Genomic DNA, 22,194 nt, shown 5'->3' with positions numbered 1-22,194 from the left:
CATTTGTTTGCACATGATGAACAGCATTTATTTATACTTACTAATATGAAAGTATCCCAATAATGTTATACCGTTGTGTATGTTTTTGTTTTTACTTCTCACTTAAATCTTAGCTTCAATCTTTGAGGAGTAAACAAATGCAACGAAAGCTGCCAGTAGTTTGTTTTTCTTCAATACTTTCTTCGACAAGGCCAAAAGCCAATTGTCCATGTGGTGGCCAACCAGATTTAAAGGGTGCAAGGCCACCCCAAAGACCAGCCCCTGGTTAATTTTTAATTTCTAGATGAAATCAGATTGGCATTAGAAAGAAGAACGTCACCTCTGTCTGTTCTCCTCCAATCAAATCCCAGAGATCTGAGGACTGATTCACCGGTTGCTGTCCGTGGTGCTGAAAAAACAGTCTTGACAGCGCGCACAGATAGAGTTTTATCACGCCCTGAGTTATTTTCAGGATTGATTCGGCTTCTTTATTGTTACAACAGAGATCCCTCTCAGAGAATATCAGACAATACGTTCACAAACACTCTGATCCTGATGACTTCCTGCTGCTGTGAGACTGTCAGTGACGGAGTGTGTGCTCGTCTAAACAGAGAATGATAATGAAAAGACGGCACAATCATTTCTCTGTGTGTGTATGTATCTGTGTGTGTTTGTGAGAGCTGTACCTGGCCCACTCTCCCGCCCTCCCTGGAGGTTTTGCATGAGAAAGTTGTGGTAATATAGGTTGTCATAACAACAGACGGGATACCAGAATAAACTGGGTCTTCTCGGCGTCTGTAAACAAAGCACAGAGCAGGATTGGATTGATACTGTTTGATTGGAGCTCACTGCTCACCTCTGCAGAAACACATATTCGTTAAGTCTCTCCCTTCATTATTAAAGGTGTCTCTTAAATTTTACAACCATTAAATATTTAAGATATCACACCTGTTTTATTTTCCAACTCTTAGCATGTTATCATTAAACGTCATGTCTGTCATTAAATACGGACCCAAAGTATGCAGGAAAACATCCAATAATTACCTTTTGACCAGTAGAGGGCGGTAAGAAAGAGACGAAGGCCATACAGCAAAGATGACCCCATAGAAGGAGACAGACAGGCCGTTATCATCATGTGCGACATCATTGTTAGCATGAAGGAGATTACTATTGTGTTGTTTTTGATCGTGCTTTATTGTAAATGGATTCATTCAATTTACACTTCATGGATCGAGACAAAGATGATTCAAAACGCCTGAAACGCTCGACTTACAGGACCGGTGTTCCAGTTCAAAGAGCGACCCTGTTAACTGGAGACTTTCATCTGGATGCATCCCTCACAAATGTCTTTAGATGATCATTTGGACATTTGAATAAAAACTAAACTAGGATGCATTCCTGTGGACTTCTTCTGTGTTTCAACAGCTGTTGTAAACTCCACAAACACTGACCCCTTTCAGCTGAAGGTCTCCAGTTTACAGGGTCCCCCTAAAAGTTCCTGGGGGCGTGGCTCTCAGGGATTAACTGACCCAGGAACTAAATTTAGACCCTGGTTCCTGCTGTCAAAAAGCACCTATAGGTTATATTGGGGATTCCTGTGCTTTTGGAGCCAGCCTTGAGTGGACACTCAATGAACTGCAGTTTGGATTTTTTTTGTATCGGCCTCATTTTGCTGCATTTTTCTTTACAAGAGTGAAGCATACTTGTTGACACATTTTTTAGTAACATACTTAACATCTGATTATTTTACATTCCCTCTCTTCGTCTGTTAGAAACTCTGTCGAAGCATGGACCTGAACTTTTATCATCTCCTGACTCTCTCTGCTGTCAGAGCCTCTGATGTATTGCAGCACATTTGTCCCTGCGTTCACTCCAACATTGTGGTCACATCGTCGGAGTCGGCCTGTTGGAATTACAAAGAGCCGTCTGGTTAATAAGTTAATTAAAACATCAATTAGACGTCTGACCTTCTTTTTCAGCTCTTCATCCTGCAGCTGGTTTGAGCTCACAGCCGCTGAAAGAAAACAGACGCTGATGAGTCCGTTTGAACGTTAGTCAGACCAAAGAGTCGTTTTTATGTCTGAACAGAGGAAATCCAAGCTTCTGGCACATTTTGAAAACCTCTCTGAAACCATAGGAAGCACACATCCTTTCGAAAAACCAGAGGAAGAACACATCCTGGAAACCCTGTCCTGAAGAGGAAACGAAAAATGATCTTGATCACAAAAGTGATACAAACAGGGCAGGTCTAGACTGTGCTCTATGTTCAATTATTAACAAAGACCCAACAAAAAGACCGGATAAGATCCAGTCCCATCTTACAGACAGGACTCAGTCTGATCTCATCTTAATCCACCATGAGCAGAGCACTTTGCAGCATTTAGCAAGTTACAGTGGCAAGGACAAACTTCCTTTAACAGGCAGAAACCTCCAGCAGGACCAGACTTATGTTAGACACATGATGATAGGCGTGAGACGGATAGTATTAGTTGTAGTAGCTGGAGTCTGGCACATCCACAGCTGCAGAGATCCAGAGGAACCTACGAGACAAGGGAGCTCAGGGACTCCAGAAAGGTCGATGGTTAGTAACTTTAGTGGGACAGGAAGAGTTAAAGTAAGAGACAGGCAGAGAGAGGAGAGAGAGGGAAAGACAGGATCCCAGTGTGTCAGTCTAAGCCTATAGCAGCATTACTTGTTGTGTTTAGCCTAGCTTAGCATAAGAAATGGAAGCAAACAGAAGAAGCACACCTGGCTCCGTCAGTGTTCAAATATACTTGGCCTCTGTGGTTGTTTTTGTTCACCAGTCTGAGGGTTAGCTTCATGATTTCCTTTCTATACAACCATGGTTTTGGAAAAGTTACCTACTAATACTTTTTCCTGGTAACTGTGAACCGTGTGTGTGTGTGTGTGTGTGTGTGTGTGTGTGTGTGTGTGTGTGTGTGTGACATCTGTCTCTGTATTGTGAGCTTTTGCATCATCCCCTCGTTAACCTGCGAGGACTAAACTGCTCCTGGCAATGTCTGAACACACAACACCATAACGTGTCATTTCCTGTCTGTAAAACGTCTTCAGCCACAGCTACACACACGCACACGCACACGCACACACACACACACACACACACACACACACACACACACACACACAACCGGCACAGTGCCTGTGAATACTAACTCCAAGGGCAGCTGTGGAGGTGAATCCCTTCAGCCGGCTACATGTCAGGACATATTTATTCCTGCTTATCGTCTCTCCTGACACGTAAGAGCAGTTGATGTCTGGAATTAAACAATCTGCATTTAAAGAAATATTCATCTTCAAATCAGTAGTTTTAGTTTCCTTTGAGAGTTGCACTAGAAAGATCATTGTTCCATGATGTTTAGGAGGCCACGGTGAAGTTTATATCCATCATCATTTTATGCTTTTAGAGTATTTTTGTGTCCTGTGACCGAGGTTTTCCAGCAGTAATCACTGAATCAAGGATTCTCCTCCTCCTCTCCTCATCCATGTTGTCTTTCTGGTCCTCTGAAAACCTCTGACCTGTTGACTCCAGGCCTAGCTCCGCTCATTATGACGGTTTGTTGTTGTAGTTAAGTGAAATACGATCTGGTGATAACACAGAGTGTTTTATTCTGAAAATTAACCGGATGTTTTCATTTTGTTTTGGTGCCTGACTTCCTGTCCCGCTCCATCTGCTGTGTTGAGATTGATGCGTCGTGCTCCGGTATCCGGCAAAAATAGAAGTCTTGTGTATCTGTATATAATAATAATAATAATAATAATAATAATAATAATATTATTAGTAGTAGTAGTAGTAGTAGTAGTAGTATTAGTATTATTATTATTTAACCCAGCATAATGTCACATCTGAGGCATGAATAGCAAACCATCAAGCAGCTGCAGGGACTATGTGATGCACGTTGTATTAAGAGTGTGCAAAAAGGGGGCGGAGCTTATTGGTTCAACCAGAAGCGTCAGATTTATCTTCATTAAACTTCAGAGTTAAAACAGTCAGCATCTCTGCACACTGAGCTCAGAGGTACAGGTACACACCCTGTGTGTGTGTGTGTGTGTGTGTGTGTGTGTGTGTGTGTGTGTGTGTGTGTGTGTTTGTGTGGGCCTGTTGGTAAAAATCAATCAAGTAAACACCACCACACTCACCCTCTCTCTCTCTCTCTCTCTCTCTCTCTCTCTCCCTCTCTCTCTCTCTCTCTCTCTCTCCTTCTGTCTATCTCATGCTCGAACTACCTGACAGCAGCCCTATTAGAGTGACTGACACTGACAGAAAGAGACGATGAGACTGTGTGTGTGTGTGTGTGTGTGTGTGTGTGTGTGTGTGTGTGTTTAGGTGTGTGTGTGTGTGTGTGTGTGTGTGCGTGTGTGTGTGTGTGTGTGTCTGTTGATCCGGTTCTTGCTGACAGGCCCACCCGCTGTGAGAGTCTGACTTTGGAGACACAGACCTCCTCATGTATAACAAGAGTTACACTGCAGAAAATCCTGCGTTCTGATTGGCTTGCTGCTGTTCTCAGAGGTATTAACTTCCTTAGCAGGAGAGAAGTGAACAGGCGTTATTTCAGGACTAGTTTCAGCAGTGGATGAATCCACATGTGTTGCTCTAGTGAGTATTTGGGGCAGAACGACTGTGTTACATAGTTTTTGAGCTTTATTGTACATTAAACTGACTGCTAAGATGTTTTATCCTTCACGATGTGCAATAAACGTTTTTGTCAGTAGAGCCTGTTGGCTTTAAAGAGAGTGATGTAAAATGTATTTCTGTTTCAAAAAAGGTTGTTCTCTGTCGGGTTTATGGATGTTTCTCATGGGACTACTTTCCTCCACCTTTCAAACAGAAATCAAAATTCAGGCTAGTCGACTCGTCTAAAGGTGAGAAAACACTCAGGAACAGTTAAAAGTTAACACAATGAATGCAACACAGCTGAACAGGAGACCACAGAGTCTGCAGAGTGTGGCAACCACTAGCAGAGCTAGCACCACCAGCCTTCAGTCCTTCTTGCAGTGTGGATATCAGCCAGAGGAGAGGCTGGATGCTCCTTTGCTCTGCATCGGAGTAGTGCTGTTTATCTTTTAGAGGGGGTTGGTGTGGCCCAGCAGAGGAGAGTTAAAGTCAGGTGATAAGGTGATTACTGACACCTGTGGCCTGTGTGTGTGTGAGGGAGAGCAAAGAGGAGACTAATTTTGCAGAAGAACAGTCAGGAGGAGTGTGGATCTGGAAATTTACAAAGGAATAAGGACGTTTGGACGACAAAGCTGGAGCGGGCTGAGATTTTAGCTTGCCTTTTTTGCTCCTTTAAACTCCTGATCTTATTTGGACTTCTCTGAGAAGGACACTTTGGACTTGAATACCACTTCATCCATCAGCAGCAAATGACGTGATAAACTTCATAAACTCAGACTCTGTACTCCCACCTAAAGGACTGGCCTGTGATTCTTCTCCTGGATGATTCCCCTTCTGGCTCCCTGAAACCGTAAGTCCTGTTCCCTTCCTCCCTCTGCTCTCTCTCTTTTAAACCCCTACACATACATAAACCTTCATCCTTGACATGATGGTGTTTTTTTATTTTCGTAACAGCCGGTTTCATCTTGTTTTGAGGACTGTGTTTTGAGACATTGAAATCTTTATTTGAGATGTCTGAGTCTTTCTTTTGTCCTGGATTTAAGTGAATAATACAGGCTCAGCCGGAGTCTTTTTCGCTGACGGACCCCTTATCGAACATCACTCACTGATTGGACACGGTAACGGCTCAGACTTCTCTAAAACTTCACATCACCTGAGTTTAATAACAGCGAAAAGACGAACCTTAAAACAGTCCCTAAGATCATAAACATACATCAGTTTAAAAACAGTCGGTATGTGATGAGCTGAGATTAAAAAGTGTTTGATGAGTTTTAAGCACAAAATACTGAACATAAAAGCAAAATCATAAAATCAATATAACAGAGTATTACTCCAGAGTTTTGTGGACCTATCTGTTTTGTTTATTTCAGATTTGGCGTATAAAGAAATAGAATCATAAATCCTAATATCATAGATAGAATAGAAATATTCAAGCAATATATTAATCTTGTGCACACGTGATAAAAAATGTTTTTGAGGTAAACTTCAGGGGCTCCATAGAACAATGGTTGCTTTTAAATGAACTTCCTATAACCTCCTTTTGTAGCGTGGTTTTGTCCTGTTTTATCTTCTGACTCTGACCTGAGTATTTCCCAATGACGGACTTGTTTATCCATCTAGCACCCAATTAAATAACACAGACCACATGCATGTGCTGGTTCCTCTTTGCTCTGGTGGAGTAGTTATATGTCAGTTTAACCAGACACAGCCTACACACAACTTTATCTCCATTTACTAAATCAACATTCTGACAAACCATGCCGCGCTACGAGACGACATCTATCACCTGAGCTCCTTTACATCCAGGTAGTAGAGCTTTAGAGCATTATGGCTGCAGACATTATCCACAGCGGGAGGTGACATGTTAATTATACCCTGCAAAAAAAAAAGTGTGGTTAGTGGCTTCTCTGTATCGGCCTACGCCTTGTTGTTTATGAAGTTGGTATCAAAAGCCCCGCCCCTTCTTGATTTTGGTCTGTCAAAGAGAGGGAAGTGAAAGGGTTGAAAAAAAGGGCTGACACTGAAGATTTGAGGAACTGACATTTATTTGTACTTAGGATGCTGAGTCACAGCCCTTAATAATAATATCATGGTTAAAGTTTATCATATTGGTATGACTCACTTAAAATATACATTAAAGGCACAATAAGGAGTTTTAACTGATGTTAAAATATTCAATTGGGGGTTTCTGCTGCTGGCCTGAAACCTGGAATAACTTTTGTTCCCATTAGTCATTTATAGACTACCCCAGAATATATCAAAATAAAGCACAGGTTTAAAAATACAATAATATTCCTCTCATGGCTTCAGTAAGAGAGAACAACTTTCTAATACTCGAGAGCAGATTTTTAACAAGCTTCCAGAAAAACAACAGAGTGAAGGATTTAAATAACCTGCTGAACGCAGAGACAAACACGGGCCTCGGGCTCACAGAGGAAACTGCTGCTCTGGATCTGTATGTGAGAACACACCTTTACTCATTCATCTGTATTCTCCTCTTTCTCTCTTTGTATTCCTCCTTCTCTCCCTTCATCCTCCCCCTCCTCCTCTCCCCAGTCCTCCCAGTACGAGGTGAGGAGAGTTAACTACCTCCATCATAACTGCAGTTCATAACAAATGTAAAGATGATTAAAAATAGTTTAGCAGCTTCAGCGCGGTTCCCCTGGGCATGAGTGTGTGTGTGTGTGTGTGTGTGTGTGTGTGTGTGTGTGTGTGTGTGTGTGTGTGTGTGTGTGTGTGTGTGTGTGTGTGTTAATCTGGTAGAAGTTAGAAATGCAATTACAGTGTGTGTGAGAGTCAAGCTAACAGAGGTCAGAGCGTCTGCTGCAGAGACATTGAAGAAACACTTGTGATCTGTTAAGACACACAAACAGGATTACACACACACACACACACACACACACACACACACACACACACACACACACACACACACACACACACACACACACACAAATAGGAAGTATCTGGTTTCACTTTGGTGGTTTGAAGTTACCCATCTCTGAGATTTTCTGCCTCCACAACAATGAAAAGTAAGCAGAAATGTCCTTTTTGTTTCTCCCCGTCACCACAAAACAAACACGCCACAGTTTCCTCACAGATGTATGAACGTGTCACACACACACCTTCTCTTCTGAAGCAGAGGCAGAGAACATCAGGTGAGCTGTCTCTGTAATTCAAAATAAATGCAGAGCAGCTGAGCTAGAGGGCACTGTCGCTGTATTTTTTAGGCTGTTTCCATCACCACACACTCTCTCTCTCTCTCTCCCTTATATCTCTCTCACACACACTCGCTGTCTGGCTCCACCTATTCTGTCTTCAGAATTATTACATGTGCTCATTTATCCTGAAAGACTGCTTCAGCTGCATCTGGAAGCTTTCCAAATTGAAAACAGAGGAGATACAGACACCCTGCTCATGTTTTACACCACTATATTTACACATTGAGGCCCCATTCACATAGCTGACCAAGACCATAACCTTTACCCAGAGCTACTAACCTTAAAGCACTGGCCACACGCTGCCACTGATCCTCTATGTCTACATTTTGCAATATTTGAACAAGGATCTTGTTTTACCTGGCTGGGTATGGCCAACATTTCATTTACAGGTAGCCCTGTCTGACTCTTCCCCCTCTTCCTGCTCTCTGTGACTCTAAATGGGACCCTCATTTACTAAATGAACATCATGCTGTGATGAAGAAGAAACTAGAGATTGAGACCATAAAGTCTTTACTGAGGGAATAAATCAGCTGAAGAGGAGGAGGAACATTTTCTCATAGACCTATAGAATCTTCTCTGTCCTACTCGTGGAGTTCCCTGCTGGACGTTACACTTAGAATGTGATCAAAGCAATAGAATGAGATCAAATTAATGGAATGTTATCAAAGGAATAGCAGTGTTAATTTCGTTAACGAGAATTATGACGATAAATGTTCGTCAACGACTCTTTTTTTTCATGACGAAATTGAGACTATGATGAGCTAAAGTGCATCACTGATGATAAAAACTGTGACAAAAGTATGTTTAGTTTTCATTGACGAGACGATGACGAGACGAAAACATTAGTGGCCGACTGCCGGACATTCAAACTCCATGTTTCCCCCTGCTCTGCGTCTAATCTTTAAAGATAAAAGTGATGCATTCCTGTGACAGGCTGAGGTATTATTTGAGGGTTAGCAGTGTTAGCTTAGTCACCTACCTTTCTTTTGACTTTTTAACAGGAACTGAATTATTTCACTAAAGATATTAAAGATATTACACAAGCAAAAGTGTTAAAAGATTGAAATATTGACGATTTTAACACTTGGTATAACCCTGATACCGATATCTGATCGACTGCATTAATTATTTAAATAGAGAAAATGTTTTGGCAAAGATCAAAGACTTAAATGTTTTGATTTTCCATCGACTAAAACTAGACTAAAACTATAAAGGGCTGAAAAGACTAAAATGTGACTAAAACTAACCCGCATTTTTGTCTAAAGACTAAGACTAATATTAAATCTAAAATAGCCGCCAAAATTTACACTGAGGAATAGAATGAGATGCAGGTGATAGAATGAGATCAAAGCATTAGAGCAGTAGAGACAGTAGAGGAAAAAAAGAAATTACACCTATTATACATATTAAGAAAGAAGCAGCAGCAGAATCAATAAAAGCATGCTCTCTGCATGCTCTCTCTAAAAGAACATTAATCTGTTTGGAAGAGGACTTAAAATTAGAGATTGAGACCATAAATTCATGAGGAAAATGTTAAGTGAGAGAATAACTCAACCCGGAACTCGAACAATTTCATGCAAGACAATCTAAGTTCTAATTGCAATCAGTGGAGTCGCCCCCTGCTGGCCATTTAATGTATGTTTAAGGCATTTCTGTATTGGCTTCACTCTTAAATCAAAGAGGATACCTCTCGTATTTTAACTGTCAAATTTCCCTTGCAATGTTAATATTTTTGTTGTCTTTGTTGTCGTCTGGTATGGCTTTAAAAACCACGATACAGAAATGATCAGTCTTGCTGCGGATGCTCCGTTTGCTTTTGTGGGTCATAGAGAAACATTGGTATCTATTTCAGTCTGTTTCATAACCGGTTAAAAACTCATCACAGAGACTTTAGGACGTCTGGATGTTACCCTGAAAGCAGCATTTTCCAAATCCAGTGACTGAGACACAGAAGTGTTTATTCCAAGTCCAAGCAGAGCTGGCCGATAATCCAGATCATGCTGGACACAGTTTCTCTGCCTTCTACTTTTTACTGCTCGACTCAGTTACCTATTGTTATTGACTTGAACGTGCAGTTATGGGCTTACATATTGGGATATGTATATATTGATGCCAGCAGACAAACCTCTTTCTTCTCTTGCATGCTCTTCTCGGGTGCCAGCCCTCTCCAAAACTAAACAGGGTACCACTGCATTCATGAGTTCTTCAGATGGTCCCAGTTTCCGAGTTAAGAAGGCATTCTTCTGACTTTGGTGTGTGCTTTATGTGCTTTTAAAACATTGTTCTCTGCAATGTTCATGACGAATATATCTGCAAGTCGGGCACCAAATTCTTTCGGACTTAGCAGGAGTTCACAAGCATTCTCCAACTCCGAAACTCCTTTTTCCAATGTGTCGGACACCACATGAATGCAGCATTATTCCAGTCACTGAGAAGATGTCTGACATTATCATATCGTCAACATTAGGGGTGGGAATTGATAAGATTTTATCAATGTCAATGCCATTGTGGATTCTGCTTATCAATCCAATTCATTATCAATTCTTCTAACAGTTCCTGAATTATTTTCTCCTGATGGGAAAAAATAGTTGTACACAGTCTTCCGCACCAAAAGGAACCATTTTATTTTTTCCCAAATGATGTTTGCACAAGACTGAACATGAACATATTCAACTTGAACATACTGAACAATAGGTTGACCTCATTCTCGGCCGCGTGAGTCCGGACGTAGCCCCTGGAGCCTGGATGAAAAGACTTTGTATTTGGAAAGGAAAAACGCTTTTCCTCCGGGGGTCATCGCGGAGGTATTTTACCCTCTCTCTGTGCCTCATTTTCGACCGCGTGAGTCCAGACGTGGCCCCTGGAGCCTGGAGGAAAATACTTTGAATTTGGAGAGGAAAGCGTTCTTCCTCTCTATGTTTCCTCGTTGTTGAAGGAGATCTGCGTCGCAGAGTGTTGCAACGTACCGTGATGTGACGTTGTGCTGGGAAATGAATCGTTAAGAGGAATCGATAACATTTGAGGAGTACAATTCCAACGGAATTGATCAATTGGAACCGGTTCTAAGTTGGATCCAGTTTTTCAATTCCCACCCCTAATCAACATACATGTGTGAAAAGGCAGACAAAGGGCGTGGAGTTCATGATAGGGCCCTAATCGTAACTTTGACCTTTGTTTTATTTTTGTTTTGCACGTCTGTGTTTGTTTTTGTTAGCCAGAGTTAACCATCATTGCACAAACAACTCTCAGGTACAAGAAACTGACGGCCAAATTCCACCAGTTCCATGTCCGGCCCGTCTCTGAGCCGCCACAGCACCGGACTTTCAACACGGACCGAACACGGATCTGGTGGAAGTCCTGTGTGAAAGCTGCACCTTCTCTGTCCTCAGCCTGTAAATCAACTTCACTCTTAAAGAAACAACTTCCTCCCTCATCCTAAAAATCTTGCTCAAAAAACAAAGATGGTGACCAGCAAGTCCACACACTATCGGTTTTATCACGGCGTCTGCGCCCACTCCTGCTCTCAGTCGGCAGTAACCACGACCTCGTTCTGGTTGCTTCTATGACATTTTTATGACTTTTTTATTGCACCCACAGACCCGACAGACCTCTGGCCTCAGCTGCTCTTTAAAAAAACAACAAACTTTACGGACGCTTCGATATGATTTTCTGCAAAGGTTAAGGAACAACAACAACACACCGAGACACACACTGACTCCAGGTGAGAGTGAGAAAGTTTTGGAAAAGAACATCTTGCAGAAATCGCCTGAACTCTACCAACAGAAACTTTTAATCATCTGTCTGTTGCCCACTTTCCCTCCTCCTGACGTGTCTCAATGCATGCATGTAGAAAAAATGCTGCAGATCTGTAAATGTCAACTCTGATTTGATGTGATCGTGTGTGTGTGTGTGTGTGTGTGTGTGTGTGTGTGTGTGTGTGTGTGTGTGTGTGTGCAGCCTGTGCACATGGCTCAGGTGTGATTTTCATTATGTAAATTCAATTATTAATGTCTCTATTTATGTATCATTTCTCGAATAAAACCTCAATGATTTATTTATCTCAATCTTTCCATCCCTCCGTACATTCCTCTCTTTCCCTTGGAGTAGAGCAGAATCATCTCTCCTCTTATTCATCCACGTTTCCTCCAATATTCCCGTCCCCTTCCCTCCTTCATCCGTCTTCTCTCCCTCCCCCCTATACTCTCCTCCTCCCCTTAATCTATCTTTTTGACCACTCATCCGTTCTCTCACTCCATCCCTCCCCCACTCGGTTTGCAGAGAGGAGCTTGTTTCAGTTTCACACGTTTGCTTCCTCCAGCAGAGCTGTTACATCGCCAGGTCAACGTTTATTTAACAAACAGTGTCGGACGGAGAGAGCATGGGATATTCAAATATTGTTACTGCGTTTGTAAAGCATCAATCAACAAACACTCACACAGGTATTAAAGGGATAGTTCAGGGTTTTAGAGTCGGGTTGCATTACATGATGTTACAAGCCATGTAGATGGAGTTTTGCGTCTCTCTTAACTGTCCAACATAAAATAAGTACTATCACTTTAAGTCTTCAATATATTTTTGAACATTTCCCATGCACTGGTGTAGCTCAGTGGTTAAAGCATGTACCCCATGTAGAAGCGTACTCTTAATCACAGCCTCTGCTGCATGTCAACCTCATAGTCTCAGTGATGTCACCTGATGTTCTCTGAAGAGGCTTTTTAAAGCTCAGTTGACATAATGCTGACTCCAACTAACCTTCAGTCAACCAGACGAGGAGGTGGAGCTACAACACACCCGCCTGTCAGTCATCACTCAGGACCCTAAATATGCAAATCTGTGCTTTAACTCAGCCTAAATATAATCACTATGGAGGAGTTATAAAATAATCTGCATTGTGTACATAAATATTTTCTGTACGAGGCTGTAAACATGTTGAATTCTGTTGCGTAAATCTGCATTTTAATATGGGTGTTAATGGGGATACCTTGACTTTTGGAGTCAGCCTCTAGTGGACACTCAAGGGACTGCATCCCTATCCTGTAGCCTTCATATAGCTGGTATGAAATGTATATTTTTCAAACATGGCTAGTCACAGTGCTTTTTCCATGTGGATCCCAGTTTGTTCATGCTTCTTTGTCTTTTCTGAAAAGTGCTTCAAATCAGTAATACCTGTCTTAATCCATGCTGGGTCAGATCCTGACGTTTGAAAAAGGAGGCAGGGAAAGCAGAATAAAGCATTAGCCTCACTACATGCAGTTAGCCAAGCCTTGTTGCTAAACCAGGTCCTGGAAAAAGACTGGGTGTATTGTCCATATTTTATAAAATAATTGTGAATGACTTAACATTATTTTCACCATATTTTTCTCTTTTAAACCTCTGCGTCTCAGTTATACCCGGGAAAACCCGCCTGCCTTCCTGCATTATGACGCTTAAGTAATGCTCTGACTCAATCAGCTGATAAACAGCTGATTGTTCTTTTTCTCCCTCACTTATCACTCGCTGCATCAACGCTATGTGCCTCAGAAACGCAGCCTCCGCTCAATCCACTCAGCGCTCTGTAATCAAGTTACAAGTGGCCTCGAAATGAGATTTGCAGGTAATTTTCTGATGTTTTCATCAGGACTCTGTGAGCATCTCATCATCTAAAGAGGACTGTTCAGAGAAAAACACACAGAGATGAGGCCGGACCATCAGATTCATTTATCTGCTCTTCAACACGACTGGAGTGATGCGATAAAATAATGATGAATAGGGTGAGGAGATGAATGCAGATGAGTGTTTGGTTACTTGTTTATCTGGTCTGTCTCTACTGGAGCTTTTTTTTCCAGCAGTGGGAAATCTTCATTTAGTCTGAAATGCTTCAATTAAATCTCCTGAAGTGTCTTAACAAATATTTGAAGATGCTTCATTTCTTAGAAAAACAGAAGAGTCAGCATTTCTGTCAGTTTATTCTTGCACTTACTCACAGTCTTTGGATTTGCAGGTAAAGTCTAAACATTAGAGCTTTTATGCGACTTCACCCTTCTAACCGCTTTTACTTCTATTTTATTATTATTATTATTATTATTATTATTATTATTATTATTATTATTACTATTACTATTAGATTGTATTATTATTTTTATTATTTTATTATTTTGTTGGGACCCCCTTGAAAATGAGATGCTGCATCTCAAGGGCTATCCTATAATAAATAAATTACAAATTAAATTACAAATTGTATCCAACTTATTAATTGTTTTGAATTGTACTTGTTAGTTCAATTTTATTATTTATTGAAAAAAAATGATATATATATTATTTAAATGTTCCTAATTAACGTATCCTTTTCCCCTTTTCTTATTTTCCCGATGTGATATCGTCCTCTCATTCTAAAAACCTCTTTTATTATCCTTTTATTGCTTTTATGTACTTATCCATTTTTATTTATTTATTTAACCTTAAAAAACCTCTTCAACATGATTTATTGGTCTATTGTCTCACCACTTCATTAAATAAAGTTATTATATTAGTTTGGTTCAAAAATGCATGCACTGAAACAACTGATGATGGTGCTCTAATATCTGTTTACTGTTAATATTGAATCCTGCAAACATCAGAGCATTTTTCTCTCTTAATGGAGAGTTTACACATGTTTTATCGCCAGAAACATTGCACATTTGACATCCTTTTCTGGATCTTTTGCAATAAATGAATGTCCTCGTAATAAAAGTGGTCTCTTCGAAGTGAAACATAATCAATGTTGCTAGAAGTATTGCTGCTGCTGCTGCTTATAACTTTGTTATTGTTGTTTGCAGAGATGTCCCAGTTGATAGAAACCCTGCCACCTTAGGATACAAAATCCCCTTTTGATATGTCCTGTTCATTTGGGGCTGAAAAAGCCACAAAACTAATTTTGATACAAAGATAATATCTCTGAGAGGAAATGTTGTAGCTGTTGTTGGCAGTCGTACTTGTAGTAGAAACATTGTTAATATACTTATTAATAATCGTAGCTGTTGATACGTCGTTTCCTTTAATCAATCCACTGGGTTGATAGAATCATTGTAACATTATTAGAAACATTGCCGCTGTCAGAATAATTGACGTCCCCGTTAGTTAAACATTGTCACTGTTGGTAACCAGTGATGCTGCTGGTTGAGTCATTGTTCTGGTTGGCTGAACCATTGACCCTGAAGGAAAAGCTACTGTCACTGTTGCTGATGGTGAATTGACATATGTTGCTTGTTGTCATGTTTACAACCACTCAAATTGCTTTTGCACTACTGGTCACATTCATTAATTCATGGCACATTCACACACTGTAGAGGATGATAAAGTAAGGGACATTCAGTGTGAAGTATTTCCATTCAAACATATTCATCCACTGCTGACTATGTCAAGGGACCGACATGGGTTCCTGCTCAAAAACATGTGGCTGTTGGAATGTGAAACGAAGCTTCTGGCCAACTCTACCACTGAGCCAAAGCCACCACACGTGTTAAACCACTGCTGATGTTGTTACACACTGTCACTGTTGGTCAAACCAAATTCAGCCATTGCTTGGTGGTTGATTTAGTATCATCTCAGTCTGAAGGTTGGTGGCTCAAGCTCCTGTCAATGCGCATTTGGGCGAGACGATGAGCCACGAACGTGCATGAAAATAATTATGGGTACCTTACACAGCACCCTCTACTATTAGTGTATGTAAATGTAAATGGTGTGAACTGGTGATGTGACGTGCTGAAAAAGCCCTTTGAGTGGTCAGAGGACTAGAGTAGGGCTATGTGAGTACAGTCCATTTATCATAAGTAGAAGCAATGCCACTGATGGTGTGACCATTTTCACATTGGTAGAATCATCCAATGTTATTAATAATGTAGTCAAGGGGCACCAGTGGCCTTGTGGTCTGGGTGCGCTCCATGTACAGAGGCTATGGTCCTCATTGCAGAGGTCGCTGGGTTGACTCCGCGCTGCAGCCATTTGCTGCCTGTCTTCCCCCGATCTCTGCTCTAGCATTACCTGTCTCTCTTAAGCTGTCCTATTAATAAAATGCCCAAAAATAGAACTTTAAAAAGTTGTCACTTCTGGTAATAATATTGTCATTGTTGGTAATAATATTGTCATTGTTGGTAATAATGTTGTCATTGTTGTTAATAACATTGTCATTGTTGTCAATAACATTGTCATTGTTTTCAATAACATTGTCATTGTTGTCAATAATATTGTCATTGTTGTTAATAACGTTGTCATTGTTGTCAATATTGTCATTGTTGTTAATAACATTGTCATTGTTGTAAATGACATTGTCATTGTGGTTAATTACACAATAATGTTGTCATTGTTGTTAATAACATTGTCATTGTTCATAACTGTCAATGTTGTTCATAACATTATCATTGTTCTTAATAACATTGTCATTGTTGTTCATAACATTGTCATTGTTGTTCATAACATTGTCATTGTTCATAACACTGTCAATGTTGTTCATAACATTGTCATTGCTGTTAATAACATTGTCATTGTTCTTACAAACATTGTCATTGCTGTTAACATTGTCATTGTTGATAACATTGTCATTGTTGTTAATAGCATTGTCATTGTTGATAACATTGTCATTGTTGTTAATAGCATTGTCATTATTGATAACATTGTCATTGTTAAAGGTGACATATCATGCAAAATTGACTTTTTAATGGTTCTTTACCTGAAATATGTGTCCCTGGCATGTCTACAAACCCCCCGAGAATGAAAAAAAATCCATTCTGCCCCTGTTCTGATTTCTACACCTTTCTGTAAATGTGTGTGAAACGAGCTGTTTCAGACTTCCGTGTTTTTGTTACGTAACAACAATATCCGGTCTGTCACGGAGTCAGAGCTCGGAGCTTGTTCAGCCCATAGACTGTATAAAATAATACTGAATCCCCCCTCCGTTTTTCATTACCTGCACAAATGTGTGCTAACAAGGAGCTTAGGAGGGAGGCATGCTAGTTGTAGGCTGTCTTAATAAACACAAAGGTCGGTTTTACTCCCCACGTCTGCAGATTTGAAGATATAGTGGATGATTTTTATTTGTCATGGATAAGTGCTAGCGCTAGTTAGCATAGCCACATAGCTATATGTTCGTAGCTGTAGCTGTAGCTGTAGCTGTAGCTGTAGCTGTAGCTGTAGCTGTAGCTGTAGCTGTAGCTGTAGCTGTGTACCAAGACACACGTCGACATACTGACAAATAAAACAACAAGAAACGCTAAATCTGTGACCAATCCTTCATAAAAGGTCCTGCTGCCTTTCTGGCAGAGGTCGGTTTTACTCCCCACGTCTGCAGATTTGAAGATCTAGTGGATGATTTTTATTTATCATGGATAAGTGCTAGCGCTAGTTAGCATAGCCACATAGCTATATGTTCGTAGCTGTGTACCAAGACACACGTCTACATACTGATAAATAAAACAACAAGAAACACTAAATCTATGACCAATTGTTCAGAAAGGTCCTGCTACAGGTGCCTCTCCGTCAGGATCAGATTCAGAGGGTTGAAGTAACGCGATCTATGAGCAGCCGTGTATATTCAGCCAACATGTAAACATTAGATCAACGTGCTGGAGAGCCGAGGCACATCCACTTCCGGAGGGGGCGTGGTCAGAGGGAAAACAGAGTGTTCTGATGAGGAATGAAGAAGAGGGCTTTCAGGCATGCCAAAATCTGATTTCAAAGTGTTTTTTTTGAGCATAAACTTTAAAGACATGTTTTGGGGACCTCTTAGACCAATATATATTGATGAAAAAAGCGTGATATGTCCCCTTTAATAACATTGTCATTGTTGTTCATAACATTGTCATTGTTGATAACATTGTCATTGTTAATAACATTGTCATTGTTGTTCATAACATTGTCATTGTTGTTAAGAGCATGTCATTGCTGTTAATAACGTTGTCATTGTTGTTAACGTCACTGTTGAGTGAAAAGGTCATTGTTGTTAATAACCTTGTTATTGTGTTGGCACTGCTTTGTGGATTAATTTAGACTGCCATTACAATCTTTGTTACTTTGAGGAAATCATTGTCACTGTCTATAGGAAAATTATTTCTTCAGAGGAACCATTGACAGAAGTTTTTACATTTGTAGAATTTGGTCACTGTCGGTAGAATCTTTGTCACTGCTGAGAGAATCTTTGGTCAAACCATCGTCATTGTTGATAGAATCATTGTCACTGTTAGAGAGAAACGGTCTCTGCTGGTGAAATCATTCTCATCGTTGGTAGAATCATTGTCACTGTCCGTATAAATATTGTTACTGTTGGTAAAATTATTTCCACAGAAAACATTGTTTCCGTACCTTTAAGCAGAAACATCATCACTTTTTCTTTAAACATTGGTATTCTTGTTAGAACCATCGACACTTTATAAACAATCATCTCTTCAGAACAGAAATGAGACCGAACACAGAAACATTGTTTTGTTTGCTGTAGACACTTTATGTTTGTGATGGTCAAAGTGTTGGTAAAATGTTTCCACTCTTAAGAGAAAAATGATTCTTTCACATAAAAAAGTCTATCAGTAGAAACGTTACTGCTGTCTGTCAAACATTAATCTCGATACATAATAATTGTTGTCGTCTCTTCTTGATCATACAACATGAATTTGAATGATTCCTCCTCTCGTGTCCTCGGGTAAGAATCTGGGTTTATTTGGTTTTAAACATAAAGCTCGGGTCAGCACTGTCTGACTGTTACTGACTGCTACCTGCTTCCTTCACGAGGGGGGAGTAATGTGTGTTTGTGTGTGTGCAGACTGCAGATTGATCACTCCTGTCATAGCAGGATTGCTGCAGAGTGCTGAACACAGGCTGTTAATTGATAGTGCTCCTCTGGGCCTCGTTCGCTCTGACAGAAGAGAGAGGAGACAGAAAAACTCTCCAGGTTCAGAGGAAGGAAACAAGGAGAGCCAAGTTAAACCTAATCTGTGTAGACAGATAATATGCCAGCGCTATGGGCGCCATCATGATCAACTCCCTCCCCAAATCCAGGTAAATACTGCTGCTACAGATAGGAAATATTTCACTGTCAGCATTTCACCTTTAGAAATGTCTTTTTAGGGACACACAAACCTCTAACTGTGGGTGAAACTTTATTTATGACAATGGAAACATCTCTGCAGGTAGGTGAGAAACAGCACTAGCACAATTAGAAAATTACGTCTCCATAGAGAAAAATATTACGACCTGCAGTACTCCACCTAAACACTAGTAGGCAGTGTGATTTCTATGCTAGTCAGATTGCCTGTTTTGGTCCCGCTGCGTTTTCTGCTTGCTTGTCCAAAGGGAACTATGGCTACTCCAAAATCTAATGTTAAACTGGAGCTGATAAATGTTGCTGTTGATCATACAGCAAATATAGGAAAGTAGAAAAGAGAGGAGACATACATTTAAATGCAGGAAATACGTTGCCACCAAGCGTGCCGGATACGGCCCTGGTGGTGAGGCTTTCAGCAGTGTGACTGCCCCCTGGTGGCTGGCTGCAGTACAGGTCAAAAAATCTGTCTCCCCCATTCATTTGAATGGGGGAGCAGTCAAACTTTAAAAAATAAATACACGTCGTACGAATGTTTCTCACATCCGTATGCTGTGGTGATATGTAGTTAGTATTTGACTGTTTTGTGTCCAAGGCCTCTTTTTTCTGAAAAGTTTATTTTTTGTTAGTTATTAGCATAGACTGTAAAAAATATGGACGTAGTATCCGTGACGTCACCCATCTGTTCCTGAGAGCTGTTTTGAAGCAAATCGACGGCAGCAGCCATATTGGTAATGCGGAACTCAACTAGGCAGAGTGTGACGTAGTGTGAGTCTCTTAGCCAATGGCTGTGTGTTCCCGACCGGGATTCACGTCAGTCATGTCCTTATTTGGGCAAAACTCTAATCTTAATATCTTCTTAACCGTCACGTTAGAAAAAAATTCACCCCCGTACAGTGTATGCCATTAGAGAGATTAGCGTTGTAGGGCCAAGCCGTTTTTTGAACCAGGCTGTAAACATGTTTATTAATGCTGCAAAGATCGTCTTTTTCCCATTCATATCTATGTGGTTTCCGGTGTTTCTGCAGCCAGCCTCAAGCGGATTTTCGATGTATTGCAGTTATATCACTTCCACATTGGCTTCATCGTTTGAGACCGGAGTTTGCCGCTTGGTTATTAGAGTTTAAAAAACGGGGTTTTACTTCTGGGTTTCCTTTGATTCACAGCCGCCGTAGAACGAAACTTCAAAGGACACACAGCGTCTTGTGATGTCACGCTGTAGGGCGGAGCTTATTACAAAGGCTTCACAGGCTCTGGCTGCACAATGGATTGCGCCCAGGAGCGGGATTTTTTGGCTTCAGAACTGTACAACGGGAAGAGGCGGATCAACGCTGTCCATTTTTTATTTACAGTCTATGGATGCCACCAAGTGGACCAATCAGAGGGCTAGCTGTCTATGTTTCAAGGTGTAGGTACATTTTGGAGGAGGTGCAAGTCAGGCTAAGCAGGTAGGCCTCTGGTCTTAAAATATGAAGCCAATGCAGAAGTGTTAACAGCTGCAATTCCTCCAGTGTCCACTAGAGGCTGGCTGCAGAAACCAGGAAACCACTCACACACCCATTCAAAGGGATGATATTACAGCAGAAATGAACATGTTTACAGCCTGGTTCAAAAACCAGTTTCGGTCTGAATAGCTCATTTCTCTATCAGCACACACTGTACGGGGTGAATTTATTAATAACTTATTTTAAAAGATATTAAAGATACCAGTTTTGCCCAAATAAGGGTGTGGCTGACTTGACTGACAGGCAGGAACACTGTAGCTTTTAGCGAGGACGCTAAAGGCCCGCCTCTTTATCTCACACTAGCTCGACAGAAGTTAGGTTGAGTTCAGCATTTCTAATATGGTACCTGCCGACGATCGGTTTCAAAACAGGGTTTCAGGAGCAGACGGGTGACGTCACAGAGACTATATCCATAAATTGTACAGGATACAGCGGCAATTTGTCGGAGAAGTATAAACCAGGCTTTTAGCAACAAAAATTGGTTGGCACAAAAAAGTCCTGTCAACATCAGAGCTGTTTATGAATATTTCTCAGATGCAGAAATGGTTGAAAACGTTTGCATATACATGCCAGCCCAGTAGGTGGCGGCAATGTGTAACCAGACTGTCACGTCAAACATCATGAGATTGGCAAAATAAATGTTGTATGGCGACGAGGTCGAGTTACTGCTTTGTGTTACATGGGATATAAGTCAACGAGCACAAGGGGAATCATGGATGGGAGTTTTGCAAAAGCAAGTGTAACATAATGTACATAACAGCTATTGATTTCAGCATTACCCAAAGCCTCTGTTTCAGGTTTTCCCCTACCTTCATTTTGAAAGAGCTAAAATCCTGCTACATGGGAAGGCCAAAACTAAATGCATAAACAATAGGTTTTTAAAAACATTTATAAACAGAGCCTTACAGCAGAACTGTTCACATCAAAGAGCCTCCATCTGAAAACTTCCCCCACATCACAGAGAGGTTAATCTATATCTGTAATATATTCAGAGGTATGTAAATACTGACAATTACCTGTACTGATTTGCAGTAATTCACTGTGGGGGGTTCAGCCCTTCACCATCTTTTCCTCCTCCTTTATCCTCACCCTCTCCTCCCTCTCCCTCTCTCTGAGTCAATACTTCCACATCTCTTTTAGTCTGTTCAATATTGATGAGCTGATGATTTGACAGATGCTGATGAAGCACAGCACCCGAGTCCCTCCCTGCCCCCTCTCTTTTCACCAAACCCCACCCCCCCCCATGCGTCCTGAAAGCGAGCCAATGAGCTTGTCAGACCTGTCACCCATGGAAACTGTCATTAACAAGCCCTGTGTCATCTGAACTGTGATAAAGATGGATGCTCCTGGTGGAATCAGCTTAATCCAATACAGTCCACTTCATTCTCCTGCTGTCTGATTCATTATAGGGAGTTGAGTTTTAACATCATGATAGTCTGGATTTGATCCGGAGGAAACTGGTTTTACCACACGAAGGTCTGATGGAACCAAACTAACACGGCGGTCCCATTTAACCTCACTATGACCACGGATAAAACCAGCTGTTATTCTTTTCTACCAATATTTAAATCATCAGAGTCTGGTTTTAGCCCAAAGAGTCCAACTCTAAAGTCTACAAGTCTTAGACCCGTTACAATCTGGTTTTAGGCACAGCTGAGTACAGCCTCAGCCCTCCAAGAGTCTGCAGTGAACTCCATTCAAAGTCCAGTTTACAGGATAACCCTGATGAAGTATAGTTTTATACCCCAACTCGGTCTGGATAATGAAAGTAGACAGGATTGTGAGTTAACCCCAGTCAAATACAGACTGGGA

General features: G+C 40.9%; 1 protein-coding gene across 1 annotated transcript in view; it reads left to right on the top strand.

The window, feature by feature from the left end:
• Nucleotides 1-5,020: 5,020 nt before the first annotated feature.
• dcc (DCC netrin 1 receptor) overlaps nt 5,021-22,194 on the top strand; it is a 371,365-nt gene continuing 354,191 nt past the window's right edge. Inside the window, 1 exon segment of the mRNA XM_034709663.1 lies at nt 5,021-5,462. The gene's annotated coding sequence lies outside the window, so the exon portion shown is untranslated.

This window comes from Notolabrus celidotus, chromosome 19, assembly GCF_009762535.1.
Source record: "Notolabrus celidotus isolate fNotCel1 chromosome 19, fNotCel1.pri, whole genome shotgun sequence".
Taxonomy (NCBI): domain Eukaryota; kingdom Metazoa; phylum Chordata; class Actinopteri; order Labriformes; family Labridae; genus Notolabrus; species Notolabrus celidotus.
The sequence above is the reverse complement of the archived record's forward strand: the minus strand, read 5'-3'. Positions and strand labels throughout refer to the sequence as shown.